We start from the raw sequence: 15,034 nt of genomic DNA on the forward strand, positions 1-15,034 counted from the left end.
ATCATTCTGTTTTAGAGAATAGTTTTGAAAACTGAAATATGACCTGATGCTGGTGTAAAAGAAAAGTTCCCAAAATAATTTATTCCATTTTGCAATAATGGAAAAGTCAAAACAAACATGCCTACAGAGCAGACAAACTTTTATAAATGCATCTGGTGGCCTAATGATGGTACAAACTACAGAAAGAAAGAAAAAGGAAGAACATACTGACCTCCAGACCAGACAAACTTAGGTTTGCTGTACGAACTGTAATACACTGGATCTCCTCTTCCTGCTCTGCACACATATCCTGCTGTGTGTGTTTGTCCATCAATGATGAAGAGATCCTGTTCAGTCCCATTCTCGCTGCCAGGTAGCAGCTCATAGCTGTAGGAGTAGTCTGACTTTTGGGGAACAGCCTTATACCAGTAGAAGCTCCAGCCAGCAGAAGGATGATCAACCCTGCAGTTCAGAGTTACTGAGGCTCCAGGACTCGGCCATGATGGAGACACAGTGAGGACAGGCAGAGGTGTGTCTGTTGGAAAGTGATTTAATGATAAAGTTATGATATATAATTGGTGGGTTACATGCACTCATTGGATCCTACATATTTCTTGCATACAGTATGTAAAAAACAAATATAAGTTTGAACTGTCCTTAAATATAACAACCAAAATACTAGTTATCCGTTATTTTGTTTATAAACAGTAAAAAAAAGTCAACTGATGATAAATGACTTACTGTCAGATACTGTCAATGTGAAAACAATCCATTTGTCACAGGTAATAAAGTATAACAAGGTTTGTTGGTGAAGTATTATCTTTATGTAAATGATTTGATATAAGAAGCTGATCCCTGTCTGTCTTTCTGTTCTTATTGTAATACTCTTGATTTTGTGATAACACAAAGCACATGATTGTATACAGCATCAGTGGAGCTGTTCTCATAAATAAAAAATGCTTTTATTGAACTTGGTCATGGCGGTATTACTTTGATCACTTACCTGATACAGTTAGATAGATTTTATTGCTTCTTTTCTTTGATCCCCTGTACCGAAAAAAACATTGGTATTCACCACTGTAGCCTGAAGCTAGAGAGGGTAATTTAAAGCTCTCATGTTTTTGGTAAGAGAGAAATTCTCGACCATCCCTTTGGATTGAGTAATACCAGTCTCTGTCTTTGTCTCCTGTGATGTCACACTTGAAGGTAACAGACTCTCCAATAAAAACAGTGGTCCAGTTTGGCTCAATGGTCAGCACAGCATCTAGAAACCATCACAAGAGACATAAAGTAAAATGTGTTTTCTTTTTGTCAAAACATTTATAATACATTGAAAAAACGGAACACACAAAAAAGAGGTTGTTTGTAGAGTTACCTACAGTAGGTAGGTTTTACTTTAGTTGGTAAACAAAAATAAAGAAAATTGTATAATTACCTTGAGCTTGTACACGGTAGAGTAAATTCAGCACTGAAATAAGCATGAAACTACATCAGACATTATCAAACTGACAGAAATCAAATATATTATAACCTAAGGCATTTAAAAAGTTGTATCAATGGTAATTAAAACTGGAAAAGTACTCACAGAATAACCCCAGCGCGCAGAGCAAAGTGTGTCCCATCTTCGCATCGAACACTGACTCTCTGTCTCTCACACATACGTCCACTTTAACACTTGAAACAAATTGAGGAAGACTAACAGAGCACTGTGGGAGGAAATCTGATCTGATGTCAACATGAGCTCATTGGTATTTTAAAGATTTCCTGAGAATAACTAGTCTCTCTTTCCTTCCTGTTTTACATTGGCATGACTAATTCATGCTCATGCCATGCAGATACATTTTAACTTCACTCTCGACCAATATCCCACTTTAAAAAGGCAGAGTAAAAAGTCATTTTTGCTCAACTCATATCTTAGTAAAAATGAATGGCATTATTATACTTGTGTTTCACAGGCAGATATATTTAACGCCAACAGTTAGATGGTTCATCGAGACAACTGCAGAATGATTTAACCTCTTTTCATTCTTTACCTGAACTTTATTGCAATTGTAATTCTGATCATTTATCAAAAAACACAAGACAAATGTCAGGATTTTTTTGGGTAAAATAGCCATCCTGTAAACCTCTAATATTAGATGTTTCTACTGCTTCATCACTATAGTAATAACAAGGGCCGATGATTCAAAGTGACACATTTTTGGTCACATCTCAGCTCTTGCACCTCTAAATTCCTTCTGTCGCCTCAAAGTATGATCCCCAAAATAAGAGGGAAGATGATGAAGCAAATCAAACACCTTGTGAAAAGAAAAAAATCAAGGAGATGCACTTAAGCAAATAAAGTTTATTGATGCAAAACAAAGCTTACTTTTTTTAAAACACACCTAGATTAAAGCCATATGATGCATTTCCTTTAAATGATTTGCTATTACATTAACTGCACAAAATACTGTCTGATAAATGGAGAGCAAAGCTGCAAATAAGGTTTAATAAATAAAGGTTTCTTTTTGGTATGTTGTTTCCATTCGTCTTGTCCTTACAGAAGACATTGTTCGATCTGGAAGAAAACCAAAGAAACAAGAAATTACACTTTTAAAAAAATTAGAGTGTTTCATGACATTTTACGAAATATATAAAGTGATTGATCTGAATACTTACATGATGTTACGCTGCATTTTTACCAAGAGCTGTTCCTGGTTTGAGTTCAGAATAAACAGTTTCATCCGCTGGTGCAGGACTTGACTTCCCTATGAATTAAGAGATTATTATTATTTATTGTTTACAGTATTCCCCCAGTTAACAATGAAAATGTACTGGTATACATTTTCCTCACTAGAGGGTAGAGTGATAGTTTGATAGAAGGAATTGCTCATGATGATTCATTATAAGTTATAAATGTACGTATACAGATTAATGAAATGTCACATGCCCTGATGTTTATTTCATGAATGCATAGAATTGGCAGATAATTAAATAAACAAACATTGACAAAGTTGTGTGTAGGGTTTCAACATTGCTGACTTTGGCAACACCTTGTGGTAGCTTTTAAAATGACACCCTAGCAGGCAGCATGTAACCCAACAAAAGCTTAAAGCGAGTAGTATTTCATCAGACCTGCAGCTGATGCCATCTGCACATGTGAGTAAACACAATCCTCCGGTTCATTTTTCTTCCCTGTTAGACGGATAAGGGGAAAGCATGAAAAGACAATACTTATTGCATGTTTTTGTTACAACATACATTTAAAATGCTCACCCTTCTTAGAAATGTTTTTGAGCTTGACCACAGAATATGTGACATCCCTGGATTCATCTGAAATATACAAATGATTTTATATTTAAAAGAGTGAACCTTGAATTGTCATATTCCAGTATTTATATTTACTATACTGTACCATTTGCAGGTTCTTCAGGGCCTTTGATTGTTTCATAGAGACAGGCATTATCTGAAGAGTAATCAAAATCAAACCAAATATATATTAAAATCCCTCTATATGAACTCCTACATATTTTAAAACAACTAATGAGAAATGGAAATGCTACTCGGTTAATAACGTTAACAATACATTCAAAAAGTATTAAGGATTCAGGCTGACCCTGAAGAACAGAAGCATTTTCTCTTTGGTTAGTTTTGTCCTGGTTGATCATGTGGTCTGTAGCAGGGCTCTGATTGGTCCTCTGAGATCTGGTGGGCAAAACACATGTAGTAAATTAAGTGGATTTATGAATGGAACACATTATTGTTGTCATGTTCATAATAAAAGAAAATAGAGTTTTGTACCAACCTGCTATAGCATGAATCTGTTAAAAAAAAGAAGACAATTGCTGCTATTTTATTATGCATTGCAAAGTGTTTCACTATCAAAACAGTATGTGTGATTACATTAAAGACAATCTTATATCAGAGGATAATGATCCCACCTTTTGACTTTCTGTATAAATACAGGAACAGCAGCAGGAGAATAATCAGTAAAACTCCACAAAGCAGCCCAACGATCAGCAGAATGGGAAATTGAGAGTCTTTTCCATGCCCGGACGCTGCTAATATAAGTAATTATTATTAACATTATATCCTATAACACTTTCCTGTAATAGATTAACTTTATAAAACCTTTTTTCTTACAAAAACACAGTTTAATTCAGAAGAAACTAAGCTTTCTTTGTCTCAGGCTGTAACACAGTTTACTAAAAAGGAAGGGTTTTTAAATCATACTCACATTTTACTGAGAACCAACTCTCTGGTGACGTCCAACCATCTGCTGAATCTCTCCGTTTACATTTATAAAAGCCTTCGTCTGACTTTGACACTGCAGAGATGGTCAGCTCCCTTCTGGCATCGTTCTGGATGAGTTTGTCATTTTTATAAAAATCCACATCATAAAGGGCAGTTTGTGTCTTTAACTTGCAGCTAAGAGTGACAGGAAGTCCCTCAGCTACAGGACGGACAGGACTCACCAGGATAATTTTACCATCATCTGGAAAAGAAAGATCAAAGAATATAAAGGCTTTGTCAGAGACATCAGTTCTTGCAAATGTAATATGTTTATGCACAACTGGTCTAGTCAGGCAGAAGATGTATAAGGACAATAAAACATGTAAAATATTATCTTTGATCACTTCGCAGTTCGCCTTTTTTATAAAGTTTTAACTGACTTTGAAGAGACGTTTGGCTAATGCTTGTCACCTTCACATTTTAAAACAACATAATGCTTCAGAAACAAACATTTTAAATAAATAAAACTCACACTCCATAGTGATGTTGACTGCATTACTGAACTGTCCTGTTTCAGACTCACACCAGAACACTCCACTAACCCAGCTACTGGTTATTGTGCATGTGGATCCAATCATTGTCCCCCAGGAAGAACAGCGATGAAGGTAGCCAGATTTCAAAAACCTCCTCACTCTCCACTCAGTGGAGTTTCCCTCACAGCTCAGTGACACAGAGGTTTTGGTGAAGTGCTGCACACTGTCAGGACTCACTGTGAGAGACGCTGCTGAGTTGAAATCTGAAACACACAAAGAGGGGACATTTAAAACATGCAAACTGAAAAAGACAATGCATGGGTACAGCAAAACTTCCACTTAATTTACCCTAAAAAAACAAACGGGAACAAACTAAAGTAGGAGGAAAACTAAACTGAAGGAACCAGTGCCTCAATCTCACCCTACAATTTTTTTTAATTATATGTATTGTTTATGTCTTAAAGTATTTAACCAGCAGATAAATATCTTAAAACATATTCCCAACTAAACAAATAAAGAAAACACTTACCAGTTAAAGTTTCTAATTACGATGTATTGTAGAAGCCTTTTATTATTAGGTTTTTATGTTCACAGTATGCATGCACTAAAAACACCTGCATGACAAATTCCTCGTATGTGTTAACCTACTTGGCAATAAACCTGTTTCTGATTCTGAACTAAAGAAAGAAAAGAACATACTGACCTCCAGACCAGAGAAACTCAGGACTGCTATACCAACTGTAAAACACTCTATCTCCTCTTCCTGCTCTGCACACATATCCTGCTGTGTGTGTTTGTCCATCAATGATGAAGAGATCCTGTTCAGTCCCATTCTCGCTGCCAGGTAGCAGCTCATAGCTGTAGGAGTCGTATGACTTTTGAGGAACAGCCTTATACCAGTAGAAGCTCCAGCCAGCAGAAGGATGATCAACCCTGCAGTTCAGAGTTACTGAGGCTCCAGGACTCGGCCATGATGGAGACACAGTGAGAACAGGCTTAGGTCTTTCTGTTGGAAAGGGATTTAATGATAATGTTATGATGTATAATTGGTGGGTTACATGCACTCCTTGGATCCTACATATATTCTGCATACAGTATGTAAAAAACAAATTTAAGTGTGAGTTGTACTTAAATATAATTACCAAAATACTAGTTATATGTTATTTTTTTTATATACAGTAAAAAAAGTCAACCAATAATAAATGACTTACTGACAGATACTGTCAATGTGAAAACAATCCATTTGTCACAGGTAATAAAGTATAACAAGATTTGTATTTATGTAAATACTTTGATGTAAGAAGCTGATCCCTGTCTTCTAATTCTTATTTTAATATTCATAATTTTGTGATAACACAAAGCACAGGATTGTACTTCACCTGCCTATACAGCATCAGTGGAGCTGTTCAAAAGTTAAAACATTAAAATAATTTACAGATTATATATTAGTACTTGTCCAAACTGGGTTTTCATATCAACATGGCTAATTAATGAAAATAAATAGCTTTTATTGAACATGGTCATGGTGGTATTACTTTGATCACTTACTTGATACATTTAGATAGATTTCATTGCTTTTTTTTGTTGAGTCCCCGTGCTGAAATAAGCAATAGTATTTACCGCTGTAGCCTGTAGTTAGAGGGGGTAACTTATAGCTCTCATGTTTGTGGTACCAGATAATTCCTTGACCATCCTTGTACATTGTGTAAGACCAGTCGCTGTCTTTGTCTCCTGTAATGTCACACTTGAAGGTAACAGACTCTCCAGAAAAAAAAGTGGCCCAGTTTGGCTCAATGGTCAGCACAGCATCTAGAAACCATCACAAGATACATAAAGTGAAATGTGTTTTATTTTTGTCGAAACATTTATAATAAATTGACAAAACAGAACTCACAAAAAAGAGGATGTTGTTTGAAGAGTTAAATAGTAGATTTTCGATTTACTTATATATTAGTAAACAAGAAAGAAAATTGTATAATCACCTTGAGCTTGTCCACGGAAAAGTAAATTCAGCACTGAAACAAGTATGAAACTACATCAGACATTATCAAACTGACAGAAATCAAACGTATCATAACATCAGGCATTTAAAAAGTTCTATTAATGGCAATTAAAACATTAAAAGTACTCACAGAAAAACCCCCGTAGAGAGAGCAAAGTGTGTCCCATCTTCACATCCAACACTGATAATCTGCTCCTCTGTTTATGAGAAATTCTTCTGCTTTTAAACTCTTTAAATAGAAAGATAGAAACTGCAGCATATGAAGAGAAATCAGGAACTACAGAGAAACAAATGCAATGTAATATTGGAAAAGGACGTTTTTGTTTTAACTTATTTTAAAAAGTACACAGTCTGCGCTTCCTTCCCTTTTACACAAAGCTCACACAACTGAACAGCTTTTAACACAGCACATTTTTGTACACCTTGGTTTAGGTATCCTCTAATGATGAAGAGAGATAAGGTATTAAAATATAATTCCTGATGTAGATAAGACCATCCTGTGGGCTGGTGCTCCTTCACAAACTGTCAGTAATTATTGATGCTTCTCTAAAGACTGCTGCATGAAGTCAAAAAGTGTTCTTTTCTGGGAAGAGACGTTATGACCACATCACACCCGTTTTGGCAGACCTTCATTGGCTTCCTGTCAGTTACAGGATCCAGTTCAAGTACTTACTTGTTGTTTTTAAATCATTGCATGGACTGGCACCACATTACCTGTCTGAGTTGTTGCACCGCCATGCTCCAGCTAGAGCATTGCGATCAGCTCAGCAAAATATGTTGGTGGTTCCTCGGTGCAGGAAAAAAACCCGAGGTGACAGGGCTTTCAGTGTTGCAGCTCCCAGACTGTGGAACAGCCTCCCAGTACATATCCGGACTGCTGAGTCTATTGAACTTTTTAAATCTCAGCTAAAAACTCACCTCTTTGCACTGGCTTTTAATACTAGTTGAACATTACATTTTTACATTTGTATGTGTTTTTTTAAATATTTTTCTAGTTATTGTGCTTTTTATCATGTTTTTAATTATTGTTTTATTATTGTACTCCCATTGTGTTATTTAATATTTATTGCCTGTACAGCACTTTGGTCAACTGAAGGTTGTTTTAAATGTGCTATATAAATAAATAAAGATTGAGATTGAGATTGATTCTTTCTAGAAAAAATTAAGCGATAAAATTGCATGCGTCATATTCACTTTATAATCCATGGGCCTTCTCACCAATATTTCACATGAAAATGTGTGTAACAGCTTTAACCAAATAGTTGAACTGCAGTGCTCGAGTGTTCTGGAGGAATTCAAGTTTAAGTTTAGAATCAACCTCACCCACAGGAAGTCTCTCATAGTCTCTTTACCAGAAGTGAATGTGAAGAGAGACAAAGTCCTGCCACTCCTCGAAATAGACTCTACCTACTTTAAGGGGGCATCATTCTATATCTATATCATTAGTAATAAATAAATCATTTGAATACAGAAAATATTGTTTGTCTAGGTGCAACATTGTATCACAAAAGTTGTACATAGATGACTTAATGCCATAATAATGATCAAAATAAATAAATACCACAACACTTGAGTAGTTAAGTTTTAAATGTGGTGGGTAGTCAAAATTGAAAGCTTCCACTTCCATGCATCAGTGCAAAGCTAAGGAAGTGAACCGTAAGCAGTCAATTGTTTAGTTATTAGTTAGGGAGTTACATTTACATGACATCAGACCCTGCTGCCAGACTTCAGAAAGACTATTTGTGTAGAGTAGGTAAAGTATCAGATAAAGTAGTTTGACACCACCTTGTGGTCATATATCGAAAGAAAGCTTCAATTATAACTGCACAGTGACTGGAGAAAAAATAAAATAGAATATTCTCAGTAAAACATACTTACATAAATTGGACAAACTAATGTTGGCTGTAGTGCGTCAGTAGATTCCCTTCTTCTATCTCTTTACATAGAGAATACTGTATGTTTATCCATGGACAATGTAGGAACAAAGTACCATATATTTACATTTTGAAATCATACAAGATAATGAAGTGTAAGTACTAGCAGAAAACATATTATTTATTAAGTGCATTAAGGGTTTTGGTTACCATTTTTAAATTTTAATGACAATAACATGTTTGAAAAATACAAAATGTTCTGCCTTGTTTTCTTCCTGGACAGGCTTTACTGCTTTGATTGCATTGGAAGCATGAAATAAAGATAATACTTGGGTTGTTGGTTTTCTATTGGGGAGAAATTTCATCATGTTTTACTGTAGGTATATTGGATAACCTGCTTAACACAATACAGAACGTTTGTATTATTAAAGATGAGATGGTTAAATAATCTAAATTATTTTTATTAATAAAGAACAAAAACGTGCCCCAAGAATCTGAAAGGAAACAAATACACTGTACAAAAGGTGTGTGCTTCAGCTCCTTTGAATCTGAACATCTTGTTTGACCTATTGGTGGCGCTGTGACTTCAGATGTTTTGGCTTTTGCAAGAGACTACTTCTGCAGATAAATTCAAGGCATTAGATAATGTGTTGGCACCCTGTGGTAGCATCTAGTAAGAATCATTCACTGAACAGTACATGCAGGTATAATTGCATTTGGGTTTTATGAATAATATATGTGTGTGTCCACTGTGTGCATCTACAGTGCTAAAGCATGTGTCCATACTGCATATATTAGTATCTGGTTCTAATATCATGCTTGTCACTTTCACATTTTAAAAGAACATAATACTTCAGAAACAAACCTTTTAAATAATTAAAACTCACCATCTTTAGTGATGTTGACTGCGTTACTGAACTGTCCTGTTTCAGACTCACACCAGTACACTCCACTAACCCAGCTGCTGGTTATTTTGCATGTGGATCCAGTCTTTGTCCCCAAGATAGAACAGGGAAGAAGGTTGTCAGGTTCATAAAACCTCATCACTCTCCACTCAGTGGAGTTTCCCTCACAGCTCAGTGACACAGACGTTTTGGTGAAGTGCTGCACACTGTCAGGACTCACTGTGAGAGACGCTGCTGAATTAATATCTGAAACACACAAAAAGGGGACATTTAAACCGTGAAAACTGTAAAAGACATTGCATGCAAAAAGAGATTAAACAAGCCTAAAAAGTGAATGTTTAATCCATGCATATATTGCATTTGTTGAAAGTAAAAAAATTATTGGTGTTGTTAGTTTTATGTTATATGTAAAAAGCAATGATTCCGATTGACACAATATCAAAATAAAGTGGTCCATTTAAAAGTTGGGAGGGGGCAAGCAAACTAAAGTAGGAGGAAAGACAAACTGTCAGAACATAATCTTGTGTTACAATTCAGTCAAGTCCAGAAGCTGAATCAGTCAATCATCATTCTGTTTTAGAGAAAAGTTTTGAAAACTGAACTATGACCTGATGCTGGTGTAAAAGAAAGTTCCCAAAATAAGTGACTTTATTCCACCGAGATTGGTATAATTAATTGTATATAGTTGTACAAACATTACATTTCCTATGCTAATAATAACAAGACAAACGTATCCAACTTTAATTTTACATTTTATTATGGATTGAACATGAACAAAAGTGCTTGTATTGGCAGATGATCCTGTGCCACTGTGAAATAATGAGGCCTAATTGAAACAATTAAAAAATACTGCTTATCGATCCGGTACTTTAAAAGTATTTTTATAGGTTCTTTTTGTTCTTTTTTAAGGGAAAAACTTAACAAATTGGAAACAGAATTAACATTGATTTATTGTATGCATCGTGTTGATTATGGGCTGCTAGCACACATAACATAGGCCTACATGCAGTGGTGGTAGTAACTAAGTAGATTTACTCAAGTACTGTACTTATTTTTAGGTACTTAAGTATTTCCACTTTTGCTTCTTTGTAATTCTGCTCCTCTACAGTTCAGAGGTAAAGGGTGTACTTCTACTCCACTACATGTATTTAATACCTTTAGTTATTTTACAGATCTGGATTAATGATGTGAAATATAATCAACTCTTAAATCAGACTTTAGTTACACCTGGAGTAAATTCACAAGCTATCCTGCAGTATACTACTTTTACTTAAGTACTTGATCTGAGTACTTCTTCCACCTTACACGTAATTGGGGCAACAGAACTCTGAGTTAAGGAAGTCGAAAAGGGTGCATTTCTCCATATGAATATGATGCCTTTTGGCCAGCTGATGGACAGATTGCTCGTTTTTCCGCGAAAATACTTATGGCAAACGAACATTGTACTTATCGAGCCTTGTAGATTGTCACTTTTGAACGCTCTGTTGTCCTCCGGCAGATCTCTGTGTGCACGGTGCTGCAGTGAGTCTGTGAGGCCCTGCCCCCCGCACAGAGAGAGAGAGATCTCCCCACCGACCACTTTAGATGTCAAGGGAGATGTATGCCTCATCATACTTTGTTGATTTGGGCATTATAGCTGAAAGGCCACTTTTCTTTTAGATGCCGGTTGTGTTAAAAATGTGTTAATCTCATTGATTTAAAAGCAAACAATGTTTGTTTACAACTTCTTCCCAAGCTTCACGCGCCCACCCAGCAATAGCACTGCGCCCCTCCTAGGGGGCGCGCCCCCCAGGTTGGGAACCACTGACCTAAGGCATTTAAAAAGTTGTATCAATGGTAATTAAAACTGGAAAAGTACTCAAAGAATAACCCCAGCGCGCAGAGCAAAGTGTGTCCCATCTTCAGATCAAACACTGACTCTCTGTCTCTCACACATATGTCCACTTTAACACTTGAAAGAAATTGAGGAAGACTAACAGAGCACTGTGGGAGGAAATCTGATCTGATGTCAAAATGAGCTCATTGGTATTTTACACATTTCCTGAGAATAACTAGTCTCTCTTTCCTTCCTGTTTTACATTGGCATGACTACTTCATGCTCAAACCATGCAGATACATTTTAACTTCACTCTTGACCATGATCCCACTTTAAAAAGGCAGAGTAAATAGTCATTTTTGCTCAACTCATATCTAAGTAAAAATGGATGGCATTATTATACTTGTGTTTCAAAGGCAGATATATTTAACGCCAACAGTTAGATGGTTCATCGAGACAACTGCAGAATGATTTAACCTCTTCGTCATTCTTTACCTGACCTTTATTGCAATTATAATTCTGATCATTTATCATGCATTAGTCTAAAAACAGAAGACAAATGTCAGGAGTTTTGGTAAAATAGCCATCTTGTAAACCTCTAATATTAGATGTTTCTACTGCTTCATCACTATAGTAATAACAAGGGCCGATGATTCAAACTTTATTTTTTTGGTCACATCTCAGCTCTTGCACCTCTAAATTCCTTCTGTCTCCTCAAAGCATGACTGTACTGGATCCCCAAAATAAGACGGAGGATGATGAAACAAATTAAACACCTTGTGAAAAGAAAAATCAAGTAGAAACACTTCAGTAAATAAAGTTTATTGATGCAAAACAAAGCTTACTTTTTTTTAAACACACCTAGATTAAAGCCATATGATACATTTCCTTTACATTATTTGCTATTATATTAACTGTACAAAATACTGTCTGATAAATGGAGAGCAAAGCTGCAAATAAGGTTTAATAAACAAAGGTTTCGTTTTTGATGTTGTTTCCATTCGTCTTGTCCTTACAGAAGACATTGTTCGATCTGGAAGAAAACCAAAGAAGAAAGAGATTAAACTTTTTAAAGAATTAGAGTGTTTCATAACATATTAATCCCATTTACAACATATTTAACAATATACGAAATATATAAAGTGATTGATCTGAATACTTACATGATGTTACGCTGCATTTTTACCAAGAGCTGTTCCTGGTTTGAGTTCAGAATAAACTGTTTCATCTGCTGGTGCAGGACTTGACTTCCCTATGAATTAAGAGATTATTATTATTTATTTTTTACAGTATTCCCCCCAGTTAGCAATGAAAATGTACTGGTATACATTTTCCTCACAAGAGGGTAGAGTGACAGTTTGATAGAAGGAATTGCTCATTATGATTCACAACAGTTAAACATGTATGGATACAGATGAATGAAATGTCACATGCCCTGATGTTTATTTCATGAATTCATAGAATTGGCAGAAAATAAACTTAACAAACATTGAAAAAGTTATGTGTAGGATTTGAACATTGCTGACTTTGGCAATACCTTGTGGTAGCTTTTAAAATGACACCCTAGCAGGCAGCATGTAACCCAACAAAAACTTAAAGAGAGTAGTATTTCATCAGACCTGCAGCTGATGCCATCTGCACATGTGAGTAAACACAATCCTCCGGTTCATTTTTCTTCCCTGTTAGACGGATCAGGAGAAAGCATGAAAAGACAAAACTTATTGCATGTTTTTGTTACAACATACATTTAAAATGCTCACCCTTCTTAGAGATGTTTTTGAGCTTGACCACAGAATATGTCACATCCGTGGATTCATCTGAAATATACAATTAATTTTATATTTAAAAGAGTGAACCTTGAATTGTCCTATTCCAGTATTTATATTTACTATACCGTACCATTTGCAGGTTCTTCAGGGCCTTTGATTGTTTCATAGAGACAGGCATTATCTGAAGAGTAATCAAAATCAAACCAAATATATATTAAAATTCCTCTATATGAACTCCTACATTTTTTAAAACAACTACTGAGAAATGGATATGCTACTCGGTTAATAACGTTAACAATAAATTCAAAACGTATTAAGGATTCAGGCTGACCCTGGAGAACAGAAGCATATTCTCTTTGGTTAGTTTCGTCCTGGTTGATCATGTGGTCTGTAGCAGGGATCTGATTGGTCCTCTGAGATCTGGTGGGCAAAATACATGTAGTAAATTAAATGGATTTATGAAAGGAACATATTAGTGCTGTCATGTTCATAATAAAATAAAATAGAGTGTTGTACCAACCTGCTATAGCATGAATCTGTTAAAAAGAAAAAAGTACTACTCTATTATTTTGCATTGCGAAAGTGTCCTACTGTTAAAACATACATGTGATTACATTAGAGTCAATCTTATATCGAAATAGGAAAATGATCTCACCTTTTGACTTTCTGTATAAATACAGGAACAGCAGCAGGAGAATAATCAGTAAAACTCCACAAAGCAGCCCAACGATCAGCAGAATGGGAAATTGAGAGTCTTTTCCTGGCTCTGGCCCGGACGCTGCTATTATAAGTAATCTTTATTAATGTTTATTTATATAAAACGTTCCTGTTGTAGATTAACTGTATAAAACATCTCTCTTACACAAACACAGTTTAATTCAGAGGAAACTAAGCTTTCTTTATCTCAGACTCTAACACAGTTTACAAAAAAGGAAAGGTTTTTAAAATCATACTCACATTTTACTGAGAACCAACTCTCGGGTGATGTCCAACCATGTGCTGAATCTCTCCGTTTACATTTATAAAAGCCTTCATCTGACTTTGACACTGCAGAGATGGTCAGCTCGCTTCTGGTATCGTTCTGGATGAGTTTGTCATTTTTATAGAAATCCACATTATTAACAGCAGCTTCATTATTTAACTTGCAGCTAAGAGTGACAGCATGTCCCTCAGCCACAGGACGGACAGGACTCATCAGGATAATTTTACCATCTGAAAAAAAATCAAATAATATCAGCTTTTGCAGATTTAATATGTTTAGGCACAACTGTTCTCGTCTGGCGGAAGTTGAAATGTCAGGTAGATGAGGAATATAAAACACAGAATATTATTTTTGATCTTTGAGAGGAGTGACTCTGGAGTTCACTTCGGAAATTAGCTTTTTTTGCATGTCACCTTCACATTTCAAAACAATATAATAATTCAGAAACAAATATTTTAAATAAATAAAACTCACACTCTTTAGTGATGTTGACTGCATTACTGAACTCTCCTGTTTCAGACTCACACCAGTACACTCCACTAAACCAGATACTAGTTATTGTGCATGTGGATCCAGTCATTGTCCCCCAGATAGAACAGTCATAAAGGTTGTTATATTCCGAAAACCTCCTCACTCTCCACTCAGTGGAGTTTCCCTCACAGCTCAGTGACACAGACGTTTTGGTGAAGTGCTGCACACTGTCAGGACTCACTGTGACAGACGCTGCTGAGTTAATATCTGAAACACAAAGACAATGCATGGGTACAGCAACACCTCTAGTTACAATCCCCTAAAAAGGCAGAAAGAGATTAAACAAGCCTAAAAAGAGAATGTTTAATCCATGCATATACTGCCTTTGTTGAAAGTAAACAATTATTGGGGTTGTTGGTTTTATGTTGCATGTAAAAAGCAGTAATACCGAAAGACAACATTACAAATAAAATGTTGACCATTGAAAAGAT

The 15,034-nt window shown here is 35.7% G+C and overlaps 1 protein-coding gene and 1 long non-coding RNA gene across 2 annotated transcripts in view; both read right to left on the minus strand.

Annotated features, from left to right (window-relative positions):
* The window catches only part of LOC117498007, a 141,306-nt gene that overhangs the window by 108,686 nt on the left and 17,586 nt on the right, over positions 1-15,034 (minus strand). The window lies entirely within an intron of this gene.
* Positions 2,655-3,540, minus strand: LOC117498067. The gene is made up of 4 exons (XR_004557527.1): positions 3,374-3,540; positions 3,235-3,291; positions 3,094-3,153; positions 2,655-2,726 (listed from the first exon to the last, which is right to left on the minus strand). It is a non-coding gene; the product is annotated as an uncharacterized LOC117498067 (long non-coding RNA).

Source organism: Trematomus bernacchii, unplaced genomic scaffold (genome assembly GCF_902827165.1).
Source record: "Trematomus bernacchii unplaced genomic scaffold, fTreBer1.1, whole genome shotgun sequence".
In the NCBI taxonomy this organism is placed as follows: domain Eukaryota; kingdom Metazoa; phylum Chordata; class Actinopteri; order Perciformes; family Nototheniidae; genus Trematomus; species Trematomus bernacchii.